The sequence below is a fragment of the Oryctolagus cuniculus genome, chromosome 10 (assembly GCF_964237555.1).
Source record: "Oryctolagus cuniculus chromosome 10, mOryCun1.1, whole genome shotgun sequence".
NCBI lineage: Eukaryota > Metazoa > Chordata > Mammalia > Lagomorpha > Leporidae > Oryctolagus > Oryctolagus cuniculus.
Window position 1 is genome coordinate 124,289,331 of NC_091441.1, and position 21,148 is coordinate 124,310,478.

Genomic DNA, 21,148 nt, shown 5'->3' on the forward strand with positions numbered 1-21,148 from the left:
GCTACCGTCCCTTCCACCTCCGTGGAAGGGCGGTTCCCCCTGCCACTTTCCCCACTTCCGCGGGGGAGCGGCACACCGCCGGCCGGCTCTCTCGGGGGCTGCTCAGGTGTTCCTGGTGCATGTTGTCTCTCTCCTCCTTTATAGTCCTCTTCCACCAATCCCAACTCTGCTACCCACACGCCGAGTACGCTGCTCTCCTCCAATCAGGAGCAGGATCAGCTCCTGCAGGTCATCACTCAAGTTGGCGAGAGGCAGCTGCGTAGAAGTTGTTACTCCCTTCTCAGAGCCATATTGTGGGAGAGCAGATGCATAGAATAAGTCTTAATTCGAGTAACAGTCTAGTCCGAGTTACTCCCCACACCAAATGTCCTCAGAATTATAATTTAACCCTTACTAAGGAAAAAGGTCAAATACAACTAAAACTATTTTATTCTAGTACTTCAATTTAAAGTCGTAACATCAAAACATCAGTTTTTAAATAGTATCTCATTCATTTTATACTTCTAAAATAGAAAGGTATTTTTTACAAGCATTTTTTGTTTAAATTTTCTGCCATATTTTGCTGGGTAGCTAGTTTCAAATCCTATACTCATATTTGAAATATCTCTAAAGGTACCTAGTCTCATATAGAACATGCATTATACCAATTCCCAAAGATTAGACTGGTAATTGACAAATTTCATGAAACTGATTGATTCATGGAACCAGCAAGTAAAACATCACTAACAATGCTGAATGTTAAAAACATTCAGAAATCACAAAATGGCAAACTTAGAAGTGATTTCATTACTGGATCATTCGATAGACAGCACCGCACCTTTTCCCAAACTCAGGTTATGGCTGTCAAGAGAGGCGTTGTGATGAACAGTCCCAGCCTGTGGTGACTGCTGGCTGTGCAAGGGACAGGCGTCCCTCTGCCTGCACTTGCGACCCTCTGACAACAAAAAGCTGCAAATCTTAGGCAGGTGCTGACATCACGAACAGCATGTCTGCCTTGCCAATCTCCCTACTTTACAAAGAAAAGGCAGGACTCAAGCCAGAGCCTTTGGCCAGCAGGCAGCAGCCTGCGGCTGGACTGTAATGACCTCAGGTTGCCAAGCATGTGGTTAATATTTCTACGGTCTAGGCACTGTTTGCCTCTGACACTGGTGTTTCATTTACAGTCATGAAATAAAACCTCCATTTTAAGTCAAGGGGTTCTTTGTTTATGTGCGTGTGTGTGTTTAGCAAGTCGGTTAAAATTCAAGTGAATTGCAGCAGGCAGCACAGAGATACAACCCCAGCAGCCAGGATGGTGAGCCAGGAGAGGACAGAGAACTAGGTGACTGAGGAGGGAGGACAACAGGAAATCTGAGAAGACAGAGGGGTCTCCAGGGTTACAGGGACATGGCGTGGGATGGGGGAGCCGAGCCTGGCTGGACGCGGAAGCCAAGCTGACAGCTACTTGGCCTGCAAAGCCGAGGAGGATTTTCAGGAAGAAACATCTCAGCCAAAGTGACAGCAGGAAGAGGGATTTTGACAGTGACATTTAGGCCTCAGTGGAGAAGAGTGGCTGCAAGAGGCCAAGGTCCAGCAAGGGAGAGGCTACAGCGTGGTCTGGCAGTGAAAAGCCTCCACGTGAGAAGAAATAAACCTGAATGTCACAGAGAAGGCTGAAGCAGGGTTCGTGATCCCCAGAAAGTGGAGAAAGAACAGAGTGGGCAGAAGTCAGCAAAGCACTGGAGCGGGAGTGGAGAGAGGGTGCTCCCCGCGTAGTGAGAATGGGCTTTGTGACTTCAGGGGCAGCGGTGGACACATCTGGAGGCTCCGTGAGCTTTTCTTGCTCCACAGACCACAGCTTAAAGCCACCAACTGGCTTCAGAGGCCTCAGCTGCTGCCACTTCCCCTCCAACCAGTTACCACGGCCCCCTCTGCCATGCTTTACGCCTCTGACCTGAAATCTAAGAAAGCAGAGTGTAATATTCATAGGCACTTAGGTTATAGAATCTAACACTTAGAATTTCCAATTTTCCGAATAAGGAAACCTTTCATCAGTGGCTAGATGATCCAGCATTAAAATAAGACAAAAGCAGACTTGCTGAGTTCCAGCTCCCCTGGCCTAGAGCAGGAGTACTAGTACTACTTGCCTCACTGCTGCCTCTGGTCACCCCTCAGAAAACTAAGAGGAACCACGTAAAACTCAGTGTCCCTGTCAAATGCAATTCACAGCATCAGTGGCACAGAATTAAGCTCACTATACCACAGCATTGCAGGGTTACAAATACTGCATTTGGCCTGTTGAAGTAGTTTTTGAAATACTAAAAATACAGTGCAGTGCTCTACAAGGAGTTCTGGCAAGACTGCAGGGCAAAACCTGCATCCCCTCTATGGGAAATGTGGGCTAAGGCTTCCAAAGCTTGACAGCCGCAGTCACATGGCTCCTTCCCAAGCACCAAGAAAAGAAAGAATGTGGAGCCAGGATTCAGGGAAATGCAGATGCAGAGGCAATGGGAACAGAAAGAACCCTCACCAGGCATGGCCGCAGGTCTTCACGGTTACCAGATCATGGAGCAGAAAGACAGCCCAAGTCCTCTTGGCCCCCATCTTGCTCTGTGCTTTCATAGCACAGCAGGAAGACACGGGAGCAACCACTGTCCTCCCATCGGCCCCCTCTGCACCACAGCCATGCTGCTGAGGGCCACAGGTGAGGGAGTGCCTCTCCAAGGGCACCATCCTCACGTCAAGGCAGAAAGCCAGCCTGCCTCCCTCTCACAGGCCAACAGAAGGCAGCAGGAAGCCCCTCTGTCCTCACGCCTGGCTCCTGTCCCCTCCTTGCTCCTGACACTGGGGTTTCCCCTCGGCCCTTCTGCCAAGGGACTCCCAATTCTCCCAAGCCCAGACCACTTCCAAGTTAGGAGAGGGAAAAGCATCAGAAAAGCCCATCCTGCCCAGTGTTCCCATCCAGCCCAACACCTCCTTCCTCTCATTGTGATCCCTCTTTCCAGATGCAGCCATGAGACCTCGGGCTGCCTAAAGTTCACCACCCATCACTCTTCTAAGTCAAACTGATATTGGCAGGCAGACAAGATCAAATCGATTAGATTTGTAAGCTGGAGACCACACCTTCGTCCTTCCCCCTGTGTGATATGTAACCATTCCCCTTTGGAAAGCATATGAAAGATATGGAGGGCCCATGGCTTGCTCTCTGCCTTTGCATTGCTGCCCGTGCTAAGCTACCTGTGGCTGACCACAATCATACGCTCGCTCCACGTGGCACCTGGCCCGCTCTCTGCCTAGTAAGGACCCAACTTAGCTTCTAGACTGCTTTCTCCCCTAATTAAAGCCCTCACTTTCCTGTGCATTTCTCTCACTGAATAAAACACTTAAAACTTATCATGTTGCATAGTCTACTTGTGCTGATATTCAGAATTCTTCTCTGAACAGATAGCAAGAACCCACAGATTAAAAATTATTAATAAGGCTGGATGATATCAAAACTGGGGGAGGGGGCAAAAGAAGTGTTCCCTGGAACAGAGTGGCTTTCCTACCTGTTGCACATCGTCTCCCCCTTTGTAATCAATCACAGGTGAGAATGACAGGTGTCAATGAGCACAGCTTTCTTTCTATTTCTTCCCCCAGGAAGGTGACTAGATGTGTGCCATCTATGAATCTGGGCTGTCCAGGACCAGCCTTTAAAAGAACTGAGACACTTCCAAGTCAGACTCTTGAGCCCTGAGCCAACTTGCAGAAAGTTCAAGGACTTTGCTAGAAAGACCAACAGGGGAACTGAGGCTATGAGAGCAGGAAGAGGCCTCCAGCAGAGTTCAGCCATCCTTCCACAGGACCACACATTTGAGGAGACCACCGGCCCACCCCAGCCACCCTCTGAACACCACACAAGGCCTCAGTTGTCACCAAGTGAGCAGTCACCCGCTGAGCCAATGCCTGAACTCCTGACCCACAAAGTCTTAAGATTTCAAAGGCAGTTGTTGCTGGAAGGTATCATTTGGCATCAAATGAATCAATGTCCCTCATGTATCAAATAAAGGGTTACCTGGACGCATTTCAGGACCATTTTTGTCATTTCTCCTCTTAGCTCCACACAGGATGCAGGTGCTTTACTTCCCAGTACAAGCAGCACATGGTCTGTTTACTTCCCTGCTGATACCCCAAGAGTCTTATATCAAAAACACAAACTACTGAGTTCTTAAAGAGCTTTAGACCATATGGTGAATTCCCCCACACAATATTCAACAAAACTAATGCAAAAGCAGCACGAGTCCATCTTCAGAAGACAAGGGAACCATAAGAGCATTTACCAAGTGTTGTCAGTGATGGTGGTGACAACCACACTCGAGGCACTAGCAGTGGACAATGCACAGTCCTACTTGCAGGGGCTGGCATGTGGTGCAGCCACTGAGTCACCACTGGAGATGCCTGCATCCCTTAAGGGAGTGCCTGGTTCAGGCGCCTGCTCCTCTGCTTCCGAGCCAGCTTCCTGCCGATGAACACCCCAGGAAGGCAGCAGCGATGGCTCAAGTATTGGATCCCTGCCATCCACATGGGAGATCCAGGTTGAGTTCAACTTTTTGCTTCAATCTGGCCCAGCCCTGCCTGTCTTGGGCATGTGAGGAGTGAACCAGCAGATGGAAATGCTCTCTCTCTGTCTATAGATAGAAAGATACATAGATAGAGATATAATCTTTTTATTATTATTTTTAATTTGACAGGCAGAGTTAGAGAGAGAGAGAGAGAGAGACAGAGAGAAAGGTCCTCCTTCCGTTGGTTTACCCCCAAAATGGCCTCCACGGCTGGCGCAGTGTGCCAATCTGAAGCCAGGAGTCAGGAGCTTCCTCCTGGCCTCCCATGCAGGTGCAGGGGCCCAAGCACCTGGGCCATCCTCCACTGCCTTCCCAGGCCACAGCAGAGAGCTGAACTGGAAGAGGAGCAACCAGGACTAGAACTCAGCGCCCATATGGGATGCCAGCGTCACAGGCAGAAGATTAACCAAGTGAGCCACAGCGCTGGCCCCAAGAGATATAATCTTTCAAATAGACATATCTTTCAAAAATATAAGTAAATTTCAAAATTTATTTTTTAAACTACTTTGTAATTTATTAATGACTCAGGAGCACTCTGCAGTCATCATGACTCCTGAGTTACCTTTTGTTAGCCTCTCCATCCCTCCTTACTGAAGACAGAGTAGCTGTGGATGAATCTACAAGATTTCACCTCTCTCCTTCAGTTTATGCTCTGTCATCAGACAGTTATACTTATTAGAATGGTTCTAAATTATGGGTGAATAGTTACTAAGAAAGTTATTTCTATAATAAAACAGTGAATTTTTGCAGGCCATGATAAGGACTCTTTGGTTCAACTTTTAAATACTGGGCTAGAATTTAAATACTGGAATACTGTTGATAAATTAGGGCAGGATCACGACAGTCATGGATTAATTTTTGATATCCTCATTTACAGTAGTGAAAAATGAGCCCTGTTCTGGCAACATGCAAGAAATAGTTACACTAGGGGCCGGCAGGGGTGCAGCGGGTTAAAGCCTTGGCCTGAAGCATCGGCATCCCATGTGGGTGCCGGTTCTAGTCCCGGCTGCTCCTCTTCCAATCCAGTTCTCTACTATGGCCTGGGAAAGCAGTACAAGCTGGCCCAAGTCGTTGGGCCCCTGCACCCACATGGGAGACCCGGAAGAAGCTCCTGGTCCCTGGCTTCAGATCAGCGCAGCTCCGGCCGTTGCGGCCATCTGGGGAGTGAACCAGTGGATGGAAGACCTCTCTCTCTGTCTCTACTTCTCTCTGTAACTCTATCTTTCAAATAAATAATAAAGTGAATAACAAATAAATAATAAATCTTAAAAAAAGAAATAGTTACACTACTTTGTATCAGCCTATATTTTAGAACATCTTCACAGATCAAAATAAACTGGGACTGAAGGAATTCAAAGCCATATATTAATTACAGTCCTTCGGTCATTTGAAATCTAGTCTGTGTAATTCAAGACTCCAGTTTTATTTTCTAATGTCTGTGGATCGGGGGTAGCTGTGTAATCGCTTCCATCTTCCACATGAGCAGGAACAGTGCGCTGTGAGCCGTGCACACATTCCCCTCTCGCTGGAACACTCACAACCACCAGAGGAGGCCCACTTCACTCACCATGCCAGCACCTGCTAACCAAGAAGATGCACTCTTCAAAGACAAGCAGCTGCAATGCAAATCTGGTTGAACAGAAACCTAGAACTCGGCATCCTGCTCCATTCCTAGGGCACAGAGATCGGAGTATAGCCAAACCTGTCTCTCACAGTGGAGCTTTCTGCAGAAGCAGAGGACCCAATCCGTATCTGAAATGGACTTGGGAAACGGTAGCACTACTGTCCATTGACGCCAGCTCTAAATTTGCAGGGCAGAGGAAATGGAGGGTAGGCTTGTTTGAGGCAGTAAATATGAGGCTGTCCAGACTGTTTTAGTGTTAAATACAATGATGGGTTTTTAATGGCTGCTGTACAAAATCACACTGGAGAAAAATGGTTTATTAGTAATAATAATAACTGGCACCTTCATCTTCAAAGCACTGTACAAACATCAGCTCATCAATCCTCCAACCGCCAGGGGAGGCAGTGGTGAATGCCGTTTCTACCCTCAGCTTACAGCCGTCGAAACAGGAGCAGGAGGGGAGTGACCAAGTTTTCAATAGATGCTTTTATGTGTGAAAGTCAATTTCCAATTCAAACAGCTCATATCAGTTTTTAAACGTGGCTGGATGACATCCACTCTGATGCCTTTTTCTTTGAGATGACAGTGGCTTAGGTCAAATCTAATCTACTCAAACTTGACTCACAGAAGCACCCATGTGTTGCACCTGAATTACTCAATGCTGGTCCCTTATTATTACTTGAAGCAAATCAACTGTGTTCAAAACCTATTGATGAGCCCGGCGCTGTGGTGCAGTGGGTTAAAGCCCTGGCCTGAAGCATCGGCATCCCATATGGGCATCAGTTCTAGTCCTGGCTGTTCCTCTTCTGATCCAGCTCTATGCTATGGCCTTGGATAGCAGTAGAAGATGGCCCAACTTGGGCCCCTGCACCCACATGGGAGACCCGGAAGAAGCTCCTGGCTTTGGATCAGCACAGCTCCGGCCATTACGGCCATCTGTGGAGTGAACCAGTGGATGGAAGACCTCTCTATCTCTACCTCTCTCTGTAACTCTCTTTCAAATAAATAAAATAAATCTTTTAAAAAAAAAAAACAAACAAAACCTATTGAGCCCAAATCAATCACATGCAGAAACTTCTATACTTTGGAGAAGCATACAGTGTACACCTTTGAAATCTGGCTCCTCTTGAGAACTGCAGAGGTCACAAAGCAATACGCAGTTAAGGTCAAACTTAAACATCTTTGTTTTGGCTTTCTACTTTTACCCATTCATTCATGTCTTCTTTATGGAAAGAAAACAATGTATCTGTGGGCAGTGACCAAAACCTGAAATAACAGATGGTGAAACTGTTACCTTCGTTTGATGCTTTACATAACATAACTATTACACTGTCACTCGGCTTTCAGGAATGATACCTATACTATGCAAATATGGAAAAAAAATTAACATTTACTACTAAGTACCCCAAACCAAAATATCAAGAACCTCTCAAAACTGTCTAATAAATTGACCATGCCTGCAATACAGGTACATTTCTTTCCTCTAAAGGTTTGTCTTAATTGACTGCTGCTATTAATTGACTGTACCATAATCTTGACTGGCATCATTTCAAGCCACTTCAAATGGCCAAGCTAGGACACAGCATCTGCCATTGTCAACTATTCCTATTTCAACTTGGAAGGCAGAAATTCACACCTCTGTGGAAACACCAATCATGTAATGTAACCAGTTACAGTGGTAAAGGGAACCTCTGCATATTGATATCATATCAAAAACACGTGTTTGGTCTGCCCCAGCCCCAGCTGTTGCATTTGGGAAGTGAATCAGTGGATGGAAGATTGTGCTCTCTGCCTATCTGCCTGCCCTTCAAATAAATAGAATAAAAAAATTTAAAAAGAAAAAATATTTCTTCCAAGGAAAAAGAATTGATAAGGATGGCAAGAAAATGCTTTGAGGAGGGCAAGGTTGGGTTCTGCCTGTATTTAAGGTCAGGATCCAGTGTAGCAAAGACAAGAGGGTCAAAAGCTTCTAAGACATGATGTTGGTGAGCACACAATTCCCGTTCTCTGCCCTACTCCTACATAATTCTTCCACAGCACTCCCTCACCCTAAGCTTTTGCATTCAGGGCTGTAAAACCTCTTTTTAATGCCCCATTCCTGGGACAGGTGTGCACCACCTTAGCAGGATTACTGCTACATCCACTTTTGCCTGTTTACCTGGAGAACAGTGTGAGGACCATAGCTGGAGAATCCTGCCAGTCAAGGGGCACTGATGGGCACCATGCCTTTCGGAAATCAAACCCAGAAGAGAAAAGCTGTGGGGAGGAAGACAGTCTAGGGGCAGCACAGAGCAGTGGCAGGTAGACTGGGTGGTATCCCCAGTGCTGAGCTAGCACCCTCCTCTGCTTCCTGCAAGCTAGACCTCAAGGCTCTGGACAAGCACCTTCTAGCTTACAACAGGTGTCATGATGACAGCACTTTCTTCAAAGTACTGATGCAGAGGCTGCAAACCAGCACAGGATTAATGACAGTGTCGTCCAAGTGCCTGCTGGTCCAGCCCTACCCCATCTCTAATGCCAAGTACTCCACGTAAGTTTTTTTAATAACTGGCCATTCTTGTGGCTGGCACTGTCCCACAGCAGGTAAAGCTGCCACCTGCAGTGCTGGCATCCCATATGGGTGCCAGTTCGAGTCCCGGCTGCTCCACTTCCGATCCAGTTCTCTGCTTTGGCCTGGGAAAGCAGTGAAAGATGGCCCAAGTTCTTGGGTCCCTGCACCCACGTGGGAGACCCAGAAGGAGCTCCTGGCTTCAGATGGGTGCAGCTCCGGCTGTTGCAGCCATCTGGGGAGTGAACCAGTGGATCAAAAATCTCTCTCTCTCTCTCTCTCTCTGCCTCTTCTTCTCTCTGTAACTCTGACTTTCAAATAAAATAATAAATCTTTTAAAAAAAGAAATTTGTCGTTCTCTTTGTCTCATTGAATCTGCAACAAAGATAAAGCCAAGTATCACAGTGTTGAGCAGGCTTATAAAATATAATCTCCCTAGGTTTGGACAGGGCTACCCCCAAGCCTGGAAACATAACTGGTCATGTGTTCAGGGTTTCCCCAGATTTGTGACAGCCTTCAGTTTACACACTGAGTGTCGATTTCCTTAAAAAAAAAAAAAAAGATTTACTGTCAGTTGTGAAACAGCCCTCTAATTTCAAATAAGGAAATGTGGAAGCAATAGAGTGGGCTAGGACCCGGGTTACAAATCATGTATTTGAGCTTTCGGGCTGGTTGCCACCTCTGCTATTGAACCTTTTTTCCATCTGTAAGATGGACTAAATTAGATGATAGGCGAAATTTTCTAAAAAGCATGAAGCACTCAAATAATGCCAGGTACTGTGACTCGTGATAGCGATCTTCAGAGAGTCTTCGGAATGAACGGAAGTGTAGTACCCAATGCTGGAGCCTCAGAAAGGCCAAGATCTACCTTCTCGGTTAACCTTTTCTGCACTAGTATATAAGACACCCCACAGTAAACTGATTTGCTGTCGCTTTACATTCTTTAGCAAAGGCTTTTGGCACAATAACAGACTGAGTTCACGATACACTCAACCAGCATCAGACTATTCCAGACCACCACGCTGCCCTCACCCAGGGCACGGCGCATCCCCAGTTGCTTTCCCTAGCATCAGAGTCACCACTCACAGCTGAAGCTCGCCACAGACAGAGGCCTCTGCAGAAACACAGACCTGCTGCCACAGATGCGGCCTCACCTGATTCTCTCTGCCCATCCGCTCTCGACTGGGGAAGCAGAGAACACAAGGAACAGGGGAAATCTGTTTGAAGTCTAGAGGTTGCAGCGGAAATTTTCCCCAAGCAAGCATGCGCCTCCCTGACAGGAATGGGGGAAGGGGTGAAAGGAGGGTGGTCCCGAAACAAACTTAAAGATTCTCTATTTTTGCACTTTTTGGTGATTCAATCTTGCCCCCTCCCCCGTTTATTCACATAACAGGAACTGGAAGCCTTCCAGGTGTGCTGGGAGTCTTCAACACACTCTCGTCTCCCCCATGCTGCTCTGTCCCAGGAGAGAAGACCATCAGACCACTCAGACCTGGCTCTCTGCTGCCAGCTGCCAGCTGCCAGGCTTCGGCCACTCTGGAGAAGAGCTAGGTGTTCCCACCTGACTGAGGTCAGGCCCCTCCAACGAAGGCCGGGTCTCACCTGGCAGCCCATTGGTCAGAGGCCATTCTCTATTGGCTGGGTTCAGCCCAAAGAGCATTGGCTTGGCTCCTAAATAGACCATGTGCCTCTTTAGAAACAATAAATCTGTTCTTTACACTGCAAAGGATAGTAAAAAACACTGAAAGTCTCATATTTGCAGCTGTTTCACATACAGTAATTTAGGCCAAGAGCAATAACTCTCCTCTCCTATTCTCAAGGGAAAACGCAGACACAGAGCTCAAAAGTCACAGGAATCTCAATGGCTGGGTTTGGATCTGGTCAAATCATTTCATTTCAGTGTGGTTCACTCTATTCATATGCAAAATCAGGATAATGACTTTTTTCTTACCCTCTTCCTAGAGACATTTGGTTGAAAAATAAAATTATAAAAAGTAAAGGAAAACGCACTTGAGATCTCCAGAGAATAAAGTGCTATCTAAGCCAATAGGATTTGTAAGAAAAACCCCAGAGGTTTGTCACAGCATAGTCTTTTCCAACCAGGCATCAAGGTAACAGCAAGGACGCCCTGCCCAGGTCTAAGGCCGTGGCTCTGCTCTGGCAGCACTCAAAATTCCAGGTACCTGGCTCCTGCCCCAGAGATTGCTACTGAATTGATCCGGGTTGGCAGCTGTGTAAGCTCTCAGGCGATTCTAACCCCAGAAAAATCTGAGCACCACTAATTGCAGATCTTTCAAATACGTTCATCACTACAGTTCATGTGAACAGAATTAATCTAGGTATTACTGTTTTTCCTTGGACAGCAACACTGATCAGAACTCACTCTTATTCACACACACACACATACACACATGCACACACACACATCTCCAGCTTTGTCTATTCACATGATACAGAAGGATAATAAAAAGCCAGAACTTACTGAGTTCTTAACGAGTGCTACTGAATTGTCAGCATGCATTGCTCTGGACAATTCCCACAACACACATGAGCTGGTTATGGATATTATCCCCATTTCCATAGATTTTAATCAGTCCCAGAGAAGTTAAAATGAGTTAGCTGAGCCCATACATCTACAAGATGGCAGGACTTGATTTTGAACCCTGGTAGTTGGACTATACAGCCAGTGCCTCAGCCATCACACATGTGCCAGGCGCTGCTGGAGCCTAGGAGATGCAGGCAATAGCAGGAGGTCCCCAAAGGGACTCACAGAGGAAACCAGGAATGCACACAGGCATTCAGAGGTTGTAGGAAAACGGCCTGGTTGCAGGCCCTGGAGCTGGGAGGATGTGGGTCAGCAGTGGGAAATCGGTTGCTTTGCTTCCCTCCCACTTCCACCAACAGAGGAATGAGTGGCACCCAGCCCTCAGAAGGGAAATGCAAGAAGAACCCCAGAAGAAAACCTGGTCAAGACACACAGAGCACTTACAGATCTGCCAGATTCAATGCACTTATTTTTCTTATCATTATCTGCCAGCACCACTTGAATCAGATATTTATACGGACTTTAAATTTGCCCAATTGTCAGGTCATCAAGAAAACCTCACCTCAAAGGCTGTTTCTGATTCTTACTGAAATTATTTGTGCAAACGCAAACACCTACATTTCAAATAATTTGACTCTCAAAGAGATCTTTGAGCTATATTCTTCTGGTAGGAGCAAATTTATGTGAAAACAAAATAAGCATATCCTAGAGAAAACTTTAAAAACTGAAAATGGAATATGCCCCTTTGTATTTTTGTTATCGAAACACAATGAGAAGGTAAGAAGGGTCATTTTTTATCCACAATACATAAAATCTCAATTAGCTATGGTCTATTTGTGCACTGACTAAAAACATTCGTTAACAAAACAGAATTTTCTAGTTTACTGGATAAATATACCAGAAGAAATTGCAGAATAATGCTGGGTTGCCAAGCAACCACAAGACTGCTCTCTCCTGCTTGTGATCAGTGCAGATCATCCATCAGCTTCCTAACCCGGGCTACAGAATTCCACCAATTTGTTTCCTGAGAAAATTATAGTGACTTTAGGCAACACAATAACACTTTTATTCTCAGAAGATAAACTTAGATGTTCTTTTGATCATAGGGATGTGTTAATTCATTATTCTCTACATGGTGCTAATGAGAAAGCTGTAATTAACTAACTACACTATTGCGACACACATAAAATAAACTGCAGTAATTAGTAATGTTTAAGGTGTTAGCCAGCCTCCAAAATTAGAAAATACAGAATCTTTCCTCCAACAAAGATGTACAGAAAGGAGGAAGCGCCACATCTAATTAACTGGAGGATCGTTTCAAGTCCTCCCCGACTCCTCCAGGAGGGTTGGACAGGCAGTGATCACCAAAACCTGAGAGATTTCACTTCCACAGCAGAGAGCACGGCTCAGTGCCAATTCTACTTGTAGGTCGACATGATATGCTGGTGATCGTGTAATCTTTTCCTTGAAAGAAAGCTCAGCATAATATTTTTGTGGGAATGAATAGAAAGAATATTATGCTTTCACTCATTTGCTGTGTTAACTTAGCATATTGTATGTAAATCACCATAATAATTGCATTCTCTTCAGGCTGAATTAGTTAGAATGAAGCTGTAATCAAAATGTTCATAATTGAAAATACAGCATTCTCAGTCTAAAAAAATAACAACGAGCACTGATTTAATCAGACATTGCAGTGTGCCATGGAGAAGAGCCTCCGCTCAGTGAGACGTACATCCTCTCCTGACACTTCTGCATGTCAATTCGTGCCCCAAATTCTGGGCTCACCCTCCAGAGTCTCATGTGTTTCCACTGTGACCCTTCATCTTGAGCCTAACTTGAGGCTTCTGGATACATAACTCCTTAGATTTTTGGAGAAAATATAAAACAGTGAAAGCCAAATTTTTGTTTCTAAAGAATATTCGACTCTATCCCACTATTGGCTGCCATAATCAAAAGGCAAATTTCCAATAAATTAAATATCTAATTCCAAAACTCCTGCGAAACGATATGTATATGTCCACGTGAATTTCTCACATGCCGTCACAGAGATCCCTACAGGTACCTTTTAAAGGTGACACAGTCACTGTGAAGACGGGAGAGCTGTCTTGCAAAACCCATACCTGAAGCAAGACACTTGCCACCTGAAGTGATACAGTGTTTCCTGACATTGCTGCTTCACACCTGATTCCTCTACCAGTTAAAAACCACTGCTTCTCTTTATACCATGTGCCTTTATTGCCCTCCTTCATCTTGTCTCTAACAGAATAAAAACCTTCCAGCTCCAGATGATGGTGGGGCAGGGCTTCTAATCCATCCTGCCAGACCATGTGATCAGCCCTCTGGACTGCACCAATCTCTTCCAAGGCCACGCCTTAGGACAGACAGCAAGAGGAAACCCACAGACAGCTCTACGCCCCCTCAGCTCCAAAGAAAACACAGAGATGGACTTCGTTACCCCCAAAAGATTACGAGTCTCTTCAAGAGGGGAATGTTAATGCAGCTGGGTAGACATAAGCTTATGTGTTTAGGAGGGGCCAAAGGAAAAAATGGGAATTTCTGTGAGGTGAAAAGAGGAAAAATGTAGAAGCAAGCCAGAACTCCGTATCTAAAGAACTGACTTTCCGTCAATAACTGGGTAGGGTGGGTCTCTACCCCTCCCCAGGGGAACCTTCTGCACCCTATGCCACAGGGCTCTTATTAAGTCCGGGCAGGGATTTAGGAATCCCTTCGCCCTGCAAAGAGGAAGGAGGGAGGAGGAGAAAGAATGGGAAGCCCAGATCCCTATCCAAAAAACCTCCAGTCTGAAGGCAGACCAGGCTCTCAGTTCTGCACTGAGACTACTGCCTGGTCTGTCAGGTGTGCTCCCTTTATGGTTTCTTTTCACTGAACTTTGCTTCAATGTGTATGTTTTTTTAATTGTGGATTTTAAACCTGTTTGATCATAACACGCTCAATTCTCCACAAAGTAAATCAGACAGTGATTTCAACGAAGCCATTTTGGGTCAAACAACCTCCTATCTTCAAAGAATTGGATGTAGCTAGAAAATCAGGTTTCTATCCAGCAAACATGATTCTAAGTAGACCTTATTTCATAAAAGCTACTAAGAATCTTCTGATGGATACCTCCACCTGGCTTCCCTTGACTAAATCCAGGAAGACATGCCAGTATCTTAAAAAGTAGATGGCATTTTAAAATTTATTTAAAACCAGCGCATTCATTATAATTAATTAACTCCAGGGTAATGAATATATCAAGCGCAACCTACTCCCCTGGGTCGGTGTGTGTGTCACCGGGTGGACGGAGCGCCCACAGGAACCGCCTGCAGCCTCATCTTAGAGGAAATCACCCCTGAGTCCAGAGGCAACCGAGAACAACCCGCAAACTCTGCATTATCACCACGGTCCACGCGCGGACCGCCGCCAGGGCCCCGCCGTCGCCGCCTAGTGTTGAGGTTGTTTGCACTGGTTCTCCGGCAACACCCAGGAGCTCGCAGGTGGGACGGCCTCCCGCGCGGCAGGCCCAGGTGGCCCTCGGAGACACAGTGTGGGGAGCTGTGCGTACGCAGGAATCCAGAACCCCGCTCCAAGCGGGGTCAGAGAGACGCGAACTCAGGTTTGTCGGACAGGGGAAACAGCAGCCGCACTCCAAGCTGTGCAGGTGACGCTGCTTTTCCCCGACGGCTTCCCTCCCCATCACTTCTCCTAGGAACCCGCGCGCCCTCCCGACAGGCTGCCCTGCGGGACTTGGGGAGATGACGCTCTAAAATTAGAAAACAGAACTCTGCCTTCAATAGAGGCGAGGAGAGAACGCGCGCGTCTGACTAAGCGGCGGGCTGCTTCACGGTAGCAGAGGCGCTGCCGGCGACCGTGGCCAACTTTGGAGTGCTCGCCGCGCGTCAGACAGGGGCTCGGACTGTCGGCCCGCTGATCCCCTTCCAGGCCCGAGCCACTGGACTCGGAGGCCGCTGGTCCCTCATCGCTTAGGAGGACCGAAGCACGGACGGTCACACGTCACCCAGGTGGTGCGGCCGGAAGGCCAGCCCACCTGCGCGCCCCCAGACTCTGCCCTGCGCGAGCCGGCGGCGAGGGTGCGGGAATCTCGGTCCAGTCCGCGCGCGCGTGAAACCCCCCGCCCCGGCGCGCTCCCGCGGGGATGGCTGGGCAGGCCCCGGGCTGCGCCCCGCGCGGCCCGCGACCAGGGGCTGAGCCAGGAACGCCCGCGACAAGCACCCCGCGCCGCCTCTGCACCTGCCCAGGAGGACTGCCGCTGCGACCCGGCCCCGCCCTCCCGGCCACCCGCCCGCCCTGCGTCTCCCCCTCCCCCAGCGCTCGCCCCTGGCTGGGTACCTGGGCACCTGGGTACCTGGGCACACGCGGCGGCGGCTCCGGCCGACTCCAGCCTGGATCCTCAGCCTGCCGGGTGGGAGGTGCGGCTCACGGCGCGCAGGGCGGGCAGGGCGCGCAGGGCGGGCAGGACGCCCCCAGCCTCCCGCTCCAATCCCTGAGCTCCAAATGAATCGTTCCTCCCTGTCCCTCCCCACGCAGGAGAAATGGAGACAGAGACAGAAGGGGCGGGATACGGGGGGGGGGGTGAGGCGCTGCACAAAGAGGAGGGGTCGCCGGGGCTGGTACCACTCTCCGCACCCGGCAGCCGGGAGCCATGGCAACCGGCCCCGCGCTCGCCCCCACAGGGGTCTGCAGGGCTGAGTGCGCGCTCCCCATTTTCTCATCAGCGACCCCCGCGGCCCCCCACGGCAAGCCTGCAGCTTTCGGGGAACCCACCATACCCCGGGGTCTTCCTAGGAGTCGGATGGAGAACCCTATTATCTTAGAAATGGACAGGGTGGGGTGAGGAGCCCAGGACCAACCTCAGGCTCCGTGGGAATGCGGACCCCACCGAGACCCGCGGTACGACCGAGGTGGGGATCTGGAGCCCCCCGCCAAGCGTGGAGAGAGGACGGAAGGCCACTCCTCCCTCTGCCAACCCCGCGCATTCAAACGCGGCTCAGCCCGGGCTCTGCTGGGAAAGGGGGTCCCGACCCAGGAGGGTTCGCCCCCGGCTGCGCTCCGCGGCCTTTCGTCCAGAGCGGACCCCTCCGGCTGGGGAAGCCCGCCCGGCTTCGTGTGGCGCCCGGACCCGGCCGGCAGGGCCCCGCACGCCCCCTCCCGCACACCTGGGTCTCCTGGCGCCGCGCGGTCGGGTGCCCGGGGACCTGTGCACCCAGTCGACTTGTGCCGGGGGTGGGACCGGCAGGGCCGCAGCTCGGGGCGGACCCAGGGGAGGTTCCCGCCGCGCCGCGCCGCGCCCCACGCCGCTCCTGACCCACCTCCCGGGACGCGGCGGCAGCGAGCTCGAGGCTTCGTCTCAGGTGGAAGCCACGGCTTCGCGGGTCATTTTCCAGCGTCTCCGGCCCAGCGCGGTGGGACCTCCGCGGCCCAAGACGGGGGTATCCTCAGGCGCCCCTCCCCTCAGGCTGCGCGCGGTTCCGATTCCGCGCACGCCGCCGGCCGGGGCGTCGCGGGCTGCGCGGCGCAGGGGCGTGGCGCCCGGGCGCGGGCAACGCCGGCTCCGCTTCCCGCGCGTGCCGGGCGCGGGGCTCGCGGCTCGCGGCTGGAAGACGGAGAGCGCCGCGCCGTCTGCCGTCACGCCGGCGCACACACGCTGCAGGAGCCGGGCACTCACCCTCTCGGCTTCTACCCTGACACTGAAGTCCGTAATTTTGCCTTCCGACGGTAGAAGACAGCCTGCTACCCGCATCTCCAGGGCAAAAGCCACAGAGTCCACCAACAAAAAGCCACCTTCATTTTAGGGTCCCAAATATGGGGAAGTTACAGGCTGTCGCACAACTGACCTACGAACCCTTTTAATTTCCCCACCACTCCATCCTCTTGCATCCAGGTTCTCACTGATGGCAAGGGAATGTCCCGCGCGCTCCGGTGGGGACCTTCGTGGATCCGGCCGGGATTGCGGGGGGCGCGGTCCCGCCTCAGATGCATCTAAATAAAGCGTGCTGAAAACGAACCAGCGGACTTCTGGTAACTGCTAACCCTGACGCCTCACCTCCCTCTGTGCGTGTGTGGACACAGCTCCTACTGACTGCTGTGGCAAACCACAAAGGCAAGCGAGAGCCGGGCTTGTCCTGAGGTTAAATCACGCTGCTGAAGCGATTTCTTTGGCTGAGGCGTCATTATTCATGTGGCGTGTTTTCTAAAGTCGAAACAAAGGGTATTGAATAAAACTCCAACTGGGAAAATACTGTGGCTGTAGGAAAACACTTCCAAGGTCAGAGGGCCACAAGAGACTAAAAACAACTTGGTCTGAGGAGCTGGCACCTTCCAAGACCCAGAGAGTCCTCGTGAGCACGGGGCTCGGTCCTTGCCCAGGGTCTGAGTGGCTGACATCAGGACGGTTCCGACACTCGCCCCCACATCCGCCTGCCATGCATCCAGTCACTCCAGGGTTAGCGCGCCACGGGAAATACAACAGCAAGGCCAGTCGCCGCTTTTAAATCAAATATCCAACAATGTATTAAATGACACCCAGAACGTGAAAATGACACACATACTTCTGGGCCTCTGACACTGCATATAAATGAGGAAATAATAGCCACCCACGGCTTCGTGGAGACAGTAATTAAGGCAGCACATATGTAATACTCTTTACCCTAGGCAATCCAATTTTAAGAAAGCAAGCAGACAGAAAAGATAGGGAAGGGAAAAGGAAAGAAAAGAAGGGAAGGGAAGGGAGAAGGAGAGAGCAGAGGAACCAGGAACCAAGAAAGAAAACCCATATTTTTTTTTAAAGGAATGAAAAATAGAGACAGATGGCCCAAAAAGTCCGCATCCAAGAAGCACCTCCAGGCTTTTCTCTACAATGATGGATTTGCATTACTAACACATTCTCAGTCGCAGTCACCAGATCCAGGTTTCCTGGCCCAAGGAGCTCACGGCACTGTAGGCTGAGCTTGCTGGAACCCAAAGGCAGACTTTGAGGAAGTGACGTTTCAGCTGAAAGACGCCTGCTGCTGCTTCAGTCCCTCTCCTGGCTGCAACCCGGCGTCTGACGCTCGGTTCAGACCCATATCCCACTGGAAACAGTCCTACTCTATCGTGCAGAGCAGTGCACAGGTGCTGGGGAAGGCTACACGTTCTTAGGAGTTGTGAAAATTGGACAGCGTTGGCCTTGAAAGGTGTGAATTTTCTCTCTCACAATTAGAAGGGCTGTGTCAAGGAAAATGCTGCTGTCAGCCAGGAAGGGAGGGGAAAGGGAAGAGAAGCAGAAGGTGAGAGAGATAGGCCAGTCATCTGGAAAGCAGATAAAAGGTACTAAAAGCCGGGGTGTATTTTGAGCTTTTGCTGCTGATTTACTGCCACCCCCAGCCTGAACCATCATTTGGTACCATTCCCAGAGCAGGGCCAGCGGAAGAGCCGTGCCTTTTGGCAACAGCAAGTCGCTGGTGATATGGCATCACTCCTAGAAAAACTGTTTAGCCAAGAGCTGTAGTTTTGGAAGCAGCATTTCCGTCTAGCAGTTCCGAGGGGTTTTCTGGCCAAGGCTGTGATAAAGGAAAGCAGAATGCTCCCCTGAGGAAGGGTCCTTCAAAGACAGCCTGGGCAGCACAAAGCAGCCACCCTCAGCTAACGACCATCTTAAATGCAGACACAGTCAATATTCCTTTACCTTGTCCTTTAATACAAGAACAAAAAGACACGTATTAAAAATCAAAGGCCAACCATTCAGGAGCAAATAAAAAGGTGAAATCCTGTGTTTTGTGCAGTGGAACATTAATATGTGTGATTCAGCTCTGGGAGGCTGTGGAGTCAGAAACTGTGGATGTTTAAAGGGCCAATAGCATTATATGCACGTAGCTGGGAAAGTGGCAAGTGATCGGATCTCATGCTTTAAGGCACTGACACTTGTGCAGGTTGCCAAGGTGTCCCACCCCCAATCAGAAATACCTCAAGGCCAATCTTATCTTAAAGGCCAGTGAGCTGGTTTATAGGGTGACTTCCTATTTGTGGGGGAAAGTCTTAGTAATTTTGGAGAAGGGAGATGTGTCTCCACCTGTCTATTTCCAATGTAATGCAATTTTTTTTGTCATTTTGGAAGGGACTTTGGGTAACATTCTCCCCTATTTTCCTTTTATATATGAGGAGAGTGACATTAAGAAATTTCTTTGGTTCACAGTATGGTGAACTTTTTCTCTTCTGTGATCCATCAGTCTGTTTCTCATTGTGGGCCAATAATCTGTCACCTGAAACTACTTAAAATAGGCTGGGCTTGCTTGAATGTCATGGTGCTGTGCTAACATAGGGTTTTGGCTGCCAAAGAAGGGAAAGAACCCATTGTGAATTTTAGTTGTCTCTGTATCCCTTGTTTCCAGTAAAAAGCACAGTCATTTTTAGTTCTCTGCATATCTATCTATCTATCTAAACACACACACACGCACACACACACTTTTCTATACCAGCTATATCTTCTGTCTCTACCTTTTAGGGCTCCTACTTTGGTTATCCTTTTGTTTTTTGTTCTGTTTTGTTTTTAGGCTTTATTTATTTATTTGAGAGAGTAAACAGAGAGATTGCTGATCTGCTGGTTAATAGAAATACATTCAAAAATTATCTCAAATTTGTGCAACTGGTTAGTGACCCAGAATACATTAAAACTTTTCCAATTTGGCCAGCGCTGCGGCTCACTAGCCTAATCATCCGCCTGCGGTGCCGGCACACCAGGTTCTAGTCCCAGTCTGGGTGCCTGATTCTGTCTCAGTTGCTCCTCTTCCAGTCCAGCTCTCTGCTGTGGCCCAGGAGTGCAGTGGAGGATGGCCCAAGTGCTTGGGCCCTGCACCCACATGGGAGACCAGGAGGAAGCACCTGGCTCCTGGCTTTGGAGCGGCGCAGCGCACCGGCTGCAGTGTGCCAGCCGCAGCGTGCCAGCTGTAGCGGCCATTTGGGGGGTGAGCCAACAGAAAAGGAAGACCTTTCTTTCTGTCTCTCTCTCTCTCACTGTCCACTCTGCCTGTAAAAAATAAAATAAAATAAAAAACAACAACAACAACAACAAAAAACACTTTTCCAATTCCTAATCTAATGTTGTTTCATTTAGCATATGATGAGCCACTGCCACCTCTGAGGGTGAGTTAGTTTATTCCAGTCCTTCTACAGCAAATGAGGAAAATACTGAGGAATGGGGTAGTGGTGACACCAGAGCATGAGGCTGCTCTCCACAGAAGCAGACAGCCACAATGAGAGGCTCAGTTTACCCTTTTCTTCTATTATTTCCAGTTGGAAATATGGGAAGCCTATTTCCCACTTAATGCAAAATAAATGTGTTGGAGAAAAAGCAGACACCAGCAGTATGAGTTTCACATGAGAGTTTGTGGCAGCTGCTGGTTGCTCCCCACCCACCCTCCATCCCACTCTGTCACCCCAATCAATCTGTTCCTTTTTTCTTCCCAAGTGCGTGATCACCCTCCTAAAAATTATATTTCCCAGTCTTCCTTGTGACCAAATTTGGATCCATAACTAGGGTGACAACAAAGAGAAGTGAGGAGAAATCCGGTTGGCAACAGATCATGTACTTAAAGGTGATTGGGCTTCAATCTCCATTCCTTCCAGCTGTTCTGTGGTGAGGCCAGGCTCATGAAGGGTGACAAGAGCACCCCATTAGACTGGGCCTCTGGGTGACTCTGTGTCAGAGCCCACACTACCACCAAGAGTTGAACTTCTCTGCTCTTTGAACCAATGGCCTATGGTCACTCTTTATGACTGTCTAACCCTAACTCCAACTGATGCAACTGCAAGCTCTGTTATCAGAGCAATTCCACAATAGTGAAGAAAAACAGGAA

At 48.9% G+C, this 21,148-nt stretch overlaps 1 protein-coding gene across 11 annotated transcripts in view; it reads right to left on the reverse strand.

Moving 5' to 3' along the window:
• Window positions 1-17,420, reverse strand: part of CHL1 (cell adhesion molecule L1 like) — a 175,279-nt gene extending 157,859 nt beyond the window's left edge. For 3 of the 11 annotated variants that reach the window (XM_008273627.4, XM_008273629.4, XM_002720616.5), the window contains exon 1: window positions 15,648-15,858. The gene's annotated coding sequence lies outside the window, so the exon portion shown is untranslated. The other 8 variants (XM_017350182.3, XM_017350188.3, XM_017350184.3 and 5 more) reach the window with 5 other exon arrangements.
• Window positions 17,421-21,148: the final 3,728 nt, after the last annotated feature.